At 48.7% G+C, this 7,072-nt stretch overlaps 1 non-coding gene across 1 annotated transcript; it reads left to right on the forward strand.

Moving 5' to 3' along the window:
* The first annotated feature begins 6,733 nt into the window (after positions 1–6,733).
* Positions 6,734–6,871, forward strand: LOC114815335. The gene has a single exon (XR_003763098.1). It is a non-coding gene; the product is annotated as a small nucleolar RNA SNORA7 (small nucleolar RNA).
* The last annotated feature ends 201 nt before the right edge of the window (positions 6,872–7,072 follow it).

Here is a 7,072-nt window from a genome sequence, read left to right on the forward strand (position 1 = left end):
TGCTTGGCGTGAAGGAAGAATGGGTTGATGTTTTATTGAAGACCCAATCAGATCTCTTCTTTAGCAGGGCCGGGGGTGGGCCAGGAGAGCCAGAGGCTGGAATTCTGCCAAACGACCTAAGGTCTGCTCTTTCCAGAGGAAATGGAAAGTACCAAATGAAACTTCAAAGACAGGTTCGGGATTTGGTGCTGGTCTTGGGCCACCTGCTCTCCAAGGAGTGAGGAAGAGAAAGGAAAGGGGGAAAGGCAGTTGGGGAGAGGGAGAAAATAACAGAAGAGGCCCAGGATGAAATAATAATGAGAAACAACAGGGAGAGAGGAGTTGTCTGGGAAGCTGAGAGAGAAGAGCCTGGACCCTGTGGGCAAAGAGAACTGGTTGAGAACAGCTCAGCCCTGTGAGAAGCAATTCTGCTTCTCCTTTCCTCTCTCCCACAAAGCAGAGGGAGCAGGGAGCCTTAATAATTAATCATTAACATTAATTAATAATCCTTAGTAGTTTAATATCAGTTAATCATCATTAAGGCCCCATGTGCTCTCTGCTTTGTAGTACAAAAAGAATGGAGAAGCATTATAATAATATTAGTATATTATTTTTATTAGAGAGGAAGATTTAATTCTCATTTTCAGAGGTACAGAGAAGAGAAGTTACTTACCCCAGCTCACACAGCAGGCAAATGACAGAGCTGGGATTAGAACACAGGTCCTCTAACTCCCAAGTTTGGGTACTTTCTGCTAGGCCAAGCTGCTTCCCTTAAGTGAGACTGGAGCAGGTAGCAGTGCCTGAGTCAGGGAGTCATGGCAGGAATCCAGAGGGTCAGAGATTGGGCCTTGAGGCAGGGTTGGGGTCCAGGGAGTCAGGAGAGGGGTCTCACCCTGGAGAATTGTGGAGAATCCAGCCAGTCTTGATCAGGGGAGAGCTCACACCGTGAATGTTAGTTCAGTGCTCCCTGACTCTTGAATGTCCATCGCAGAGGGCAGTGCTCACCACTGTGCGGGAATTGAGCTTTTCCATGTATCGAGGAATGTTTCAGATCTCTATCAGTGCCCAGGCTGCTTGGAAAGACAGCAGTGAGCATTAAAGTCCAAGCTTGGTACAAATTTTGGTGGAATCAGATTTGTTTTAGGGGGGAGAGGGGTACTCAGACACCCTCACATGCACTGCTGACTGCCCGCCAGGGACTGGCTTTTGCTATGCCTTTTCCCTCACACACTGCTTCTCCACAGGATTTCCAACCCCACAAACATCTGTTAGCCTCGATTCCCTGGGCATTTGAGGCAAAAGCTTTTTTTTTTTGTTGTTGTTGTTGCTGTTCACTAGAATGTCAAAATTTCGACCCCAGCCAGGAACCTGAAAAGCAGCATGACCTAGTAGCAAGAGCACGGGTTTGGGAGTCAGAGGATGTGGATTCTAATCCCAGCTCCACCACTTGTCTGCTATGTGACCTTGGGCAAGTTCCTTCACTTCTCTGTGCCTCATTTACCTAATCTGTAAAATGGGGATAAAGACCATGAACCCCATGTGGGACAGTGATTGTGTCCAACCTGATTACCTTGTATCTACCCCAGCACTTAGAACTTAGAACTAAGCACTTAACAAATACCACTATTATTATTACCTGAGAGCTTAGAGCACCAGGGAAGAACTGATGAGATTTTTAGACGAATGAATAGCCTCAGTCCTCCCTCCTACTAAGAATGTGAGCCCCGAGTGGGACAGGTGCTGTGTCCAACCTGATTAACTTGTATCTACCCTAGCACTTAGAACAGTGACACAAACTAAACATGTAACAAATACAATAATACTAATAATAATAATGAGAAGGAGAAGGAGAAGGAGGAAGAGAGGAAGGAGAAGGAGAAGAAAGCAATAATAGCATCAGAAGAGCATGGGGCAATGGAGAGAGAATATCTGGATCATGTGACAGGGTTTTATCTCCCTGTTTAATGCAATCTTCTGGTCATCAATTCAGCTTCTTCATTTGGGTCAGGTCCCCTTTGGGTCGGGAACAGGCTGGAGGGGACCTCATCTCCATGAGCCCACCTGTCATTCTCAAAGAAGCTAGATGACTCCTCTAGACTATAAGCTCATTTGGGCAGGGAAAGGGTCTGCTAATTCTATTATATTGGACTCTCCCAAGTGCTTAGAACAGTGCTCTGCACATAGAAAATGCTCAATAAATACCATTGATTGATTTGTGATATAAAGGACTTGTTCCAATCCCCCTTTCACAAGACTGAAAATGAAGCTAGGAATTGGACAGCCATAAGGTAGCAGGGGGAATTCCTTCATATTCTTCTTATTGTTTTGGAAGCAGCACCAACCTATCTTGCCTCTGGCGGATATGAGCACCTCCTGAGAACAAGATAGAATGTGCTTAAGGTGCAGCAGGAGGGATTTGTGTTAGACATCAGAAGGGATTTCCTGACTCTATAAAGGGGCAGAAGACAATGCCAAACATTTCCATTGTAGGAGTGGTATCTCTGGAGATTTTTAAGAAAAGGGAGGCAGCTCTTCTTTCTGGAACAACTCGAGTGGCATTCTGTCTGGAAGAAAGGTCATGGACAAGGTGCTCTCTTGAGGTCCCTTCCAGCCCGAGAATTCTGGGAGATGGAAGCCGACAATCCCAAGGGATGATGTGAGCCTGAGGGGGATCGGGAGGTGGGAGGCAGGCCTGGTCCCTCCTCTTAGCCGTTATTGACCACCATTTCAGGAAATGAGTGTCAATCAAAGCCTGACAGAGGAGATAGAGTGTTTTTATTTTGGAAGCCAGAAGTTTTAGAACAATGACTGGAATTTCCTCTTTCTGTCCAGCAAAGGCCGTTTGTCATCGAGGAGATAAAAGTCCAGGGGCGGGGAATAAAGGTTATCGGGGAGAGCCTGGCGGACAGAGCCGTGTGGGGGAGAGAGAGGGAGGAGGGGTTATGAAGGAAATCTATTTCAATGCTTGTCATTAAGTTTCCATTAAAAGAACATTCAGTTAGGAATTCAAAAATAATTTAATCTCCTTGGCCAGATGCTCCCAGCTGGACCCCTGGTCTCTGGGCTTTGTGTGCGGCTGAGTTGCACCAAGGCTCCGGCCCCCGGAAGACTGGCTGGGACATGGAGGGGCTTCTGAAGCACTCCTAGGGTCAAGAAGCCCCTGGTCAGGGGTGTGGCTAACAGGAGCAGGACTCAGGCCTAGGAAACGGGCGTCTGCTAAACCCAGGCAGGCCACCATCCATGGTTCCTCTACACTTCCTGTTGCTGGAAATAAAATCCAGGACCTGGTGGAACTTTGGGCTGGTCCAGGTCTGGCTAAGCTCATGGCTAGCTGAGATCCCTAGCTGGGCTTCCAGAACTTCAGAGAGCAACACTGGGCACTCTCTGTGAGGGCAAGGGTAGCCACTGGCAAACGGTGTGCGGGCCAGACAATGAGATTCGCAGGATATGGAAAACTGGCGCAGGACCTGCAGCCTAATGCAGAGGCCTGCCCAATTCTGTCCTCACACAAACCAGGACCCCAGGGGACACCTGGACCCCTTCCCATACTCAAGACCCATCAAGTTATTGTCCCATGTCCCTGTGAATATGACACCTCTTCCAAGCCGTGGGACAGAAGGCAGATAGGCTGAAAACCAGCCTGTCTTGTAGAAAATTGGATGAATGACAGCCCTAGCAGCATGTCCTAGTGGACAGAGCATGGGACAGGGAGTTAAAAGGATCTGGGTTCTAATCCCAAATCTGCCACTTGTCTGTTCGGTGACCTCGGGCAAGTCAGTTCATTTCTCCGTGCCTCAGTTACCTCATCTGTAAAATGAGGATTAAGATGGTGAGCCCTATGTAGGACAAGGACCGTGTCCAACCTGGTTAGCTTGTAACTACCCCAGTGCTTAGAACAGTGCTTGACACATAGTAGGCACTTAACAATACCATTATTGTCATCATCATCATCATCATTACTGGGAGTCAACTTTGCCAGTGCCCTTCACCCCAACTCTAAGTGTTCCCACCTTTCACCCAGTTGGTTGTTCTAATGCTATCTCAGCACTCGTTGGCAGTTGGGGTTGTGGTGTTTAGGCCAATGTCTGACTCCCCAGATGCTGTGAAAACTTTTGCTTCTAGGAGGGAAATCCTTCGGGTTCTAGGGAGACAAATTTATTGGCGAATGTGTCATAGGGCTCAGAATCATCAGCCATATTCAGAACTTAGCACAGTGCCTGTCACATAGTAAGCACTTAAAAATACATAATTATTAATAATAATAATGGCATTTTTAAGCGCTTACTATATGCAAAGCACTGTACTAAGCGCTGGGGAGGATACATGGTAATCAGGTTGTCCCACGTCGGGCTCACAGTCTTCATCCCCATTTTTACAGATGAGGTAACTGAGGCACAGAGAAGTTAAGTAACTTGCTCCAAGTCACACAGCTGACAGGTAGCGGGGCTGGGATTAGAACCTATGACTTTCTGACTCCCAGGCCCGTGCTCTATCCACTACGCCAGGCTGCTTTGCCAAGAGGGCAGCCACCTATGACTTCTAATTGTCACAGAGTCCCTCCATGATGAGAGAGGTTGCCCCCAGACCTTCACGGTTTGTGGTCCATCCTAGGCCAGGAGGGGCTCCACAGAGTTGTCCTTCTGATAGCCTAGAGAGGCCCCAGAAGTGCATCACTGGAGAAGTTCCTGAGGTCTCTCTAGGTGACTGGGTGGTTTGGTCCTTTTGATGTGTCGGGGGTTGAGGGTGGAGGTGGAGGTCCATGATCCAGAGAGGGAGGGAGTCTTGGAGGGGTGGACTTATCTGCCACTCTCACCCTCCCCAAGGCAAGGATGGGGATGGGAGATGGTGGAAAGACAGGCCTAGGTATCTTGCACTGTTTCCACTACTGACCCCCATACTCCAGCAAGTCCAAGCCCCTCATTTGTCTGAGTCACTGAAGAGCTCTTGTCATTCTATTCTTACCAGGCCAGTATCTCCACATGGGGAGATTTCAAGTGGCTTCCCAAGTATCCTTCAGGCTCCTCAGGTTGAAGGCTCTGGCGAACAGAAGACAGAATTGGAGGACTGTGAAATGAGGAGGGGCCTTGTCCTTTCTATGGGGTCCCATTGAGTCGCCCTCAAGGCTCTGCCTGTTGTCCTTTTCTTCCTTCTGATTCCCATCCCTGGTCTGTGCCAGTCATGGGACATTGCCCACAGCGTTCCAGGGTCACCCCCAGGCTAACACCTTGCCTAGCCCAAGAAGGGCCTAGGGTTCACCAAGGCCCTTCCCTTAATTACCTCAAGCCTGGTAGAGAGCCATATACTTGGAAAGGCTCCCACCTCACTCAGGGAGTAACAGGTAAAAATTCACCTCATATGCTAAGGGTGGGACCGCCCACAACTTCTTTTTATGGGCTATAGCTTGGATTTCCTTTGGGTGCATAGGTGGGGTGTAGGGGTCAGAGAGGGAGAAAAGGGGAATTCCTGTCCTCTGCCTCCTGGGCCCAGTGAATCACAAGGAGAACTGGGAATCAGCAGATCTGGGTTCATTTCCTGGCTCTGCCATGCATTTCCTGTTTGTACTGGTGCAAGTTATTCAACCTCTCTGGGCCTCTGGAAAAAGTCTCATCAGTGTTTAAGGGTGGCCATTGGCCTTACTAGACTTAAGGGGTTGGGAATTAAGTACGGAAGACTTCCGGGAGGAAGTCATTGACAGCGGAGAGGGGGCAGTGGCCCAGGAGATGGAGGGGACTGAGCCAGCAGATTTAGGAGAGGGAGTTCTGGGGCGGGAGATGAGGGTGGCCAGGGGCTGAAAGCGGGAAAACTGGGGGCTTGATTCCATTTGACGGTGTAGCTAGGAACAAGTGACATCCTTTAACTCCTTGAGCTGGATCCAGGAGATCCAGCCTCTGCTTCCTTTCAGAAGCCTGTCAGGAGGATCCTTGCCTCCATTCCTGAGTTTCATTAATAAGAACCGTATTATGAGCTCTTGCGCCCAGCCTCTTGCCATGCCAAGTTCTAGGAGAGTGCCAATGTCTGGGCAGCTTGGCCCTAGGCACTGGAGTGGAGACCTTGTGCTTTCCTTTTATGGCCCAGGGATGGTGGAGGTTTCTACACAGAACGGTCTGAACCGGAACAACAGCTCAGCAGCGTGGGTACCCCAAGGGGGTGGGTCAGAGGTCAGTTGGGACAACCACAGTTTCATGGGACTCAGATACGGGCCAGGAGAGGCTGTGGCACCAGCCTGGCTTCTGACAGGAAATGGAACCTCTATGGTCCTGGGTCCTTGTTCTTTTCAAACTCACCTCCAAATATACCCTGTTCTCACTTCTCCTGCCTCTGCCTCCCAGCTCACACTCTGCTCCTGGAATTCTGTTCCACCAGCCACATTTTATTTACTCTTTACTTATGTGTCTGTTGCCAAACCCTTTTCCTCCTTTGAACTTTTAGATTGTGAGCCCCTCTAGGGACAGGGACTATATCAAACTCCCACCTATTGTCTCCTGGGGTTAAAATAATAACAATAAATGTGGGGCTTATTAAGTACTTATTAGGTGACAAGCACTGTACTAAGCTTTAGAGTAGACACAAGATCATCAGGTCAGACAGTCCCTATCCCACACGGGGCTCATAGTCTATGTATGAAAAAGAACATATACTTAATCTCCATTTTACAGATGAACAAACACATTCACAGAAGAGCTAACTCACTAACCCCAGTTGGCACAGAAGGTAAGTGACAAAGTGGGTTTAGAACCCAGGTTCTGTGATTCTTCCCCTCTCAGGATCGCGTCTGGAGAGTTTTCAGTACTCTACCAGTCTCAGCTATGGGAAGGAGAGTCAAGCAGAGGCTTACCCATTCCATTTCTAGCTTGGACAGAGCCTAGCAAGTGAAAGGCAATCTACTACAAGTCAAAACTCACCTACCTGGGCAGCAGCTGCATGGGAGAGAGTCGAGAGCTGAGACTCAAGTTTACTATGAGGAAGAAGGCAATGGTAAACCACTGCTGTATTTTTACCAAGAAAACTCTATAGATACACTACCAGAACGATTGCAGATGGAGGTGGGGTGCTCTGGGAGAGATGTGTCCATGGCGTCGCTATGGGTGGGAGA

Source organism: Ornithorhynchus anatinus, chromosome 11, assembly GCF_004115215.2.
Source record: "Ornithorhynchus anatinus isolate Pmale09 chromosome 11, mOrnAna1.pri.v4, whole genome shotgun sequence".
NCBI lineage: Eukaryota > Metazoa > Chordata > Mammalia > Monotremata > Ornithorhynchidae > Ornithorhynchus > Ornithorhynchus anatinus.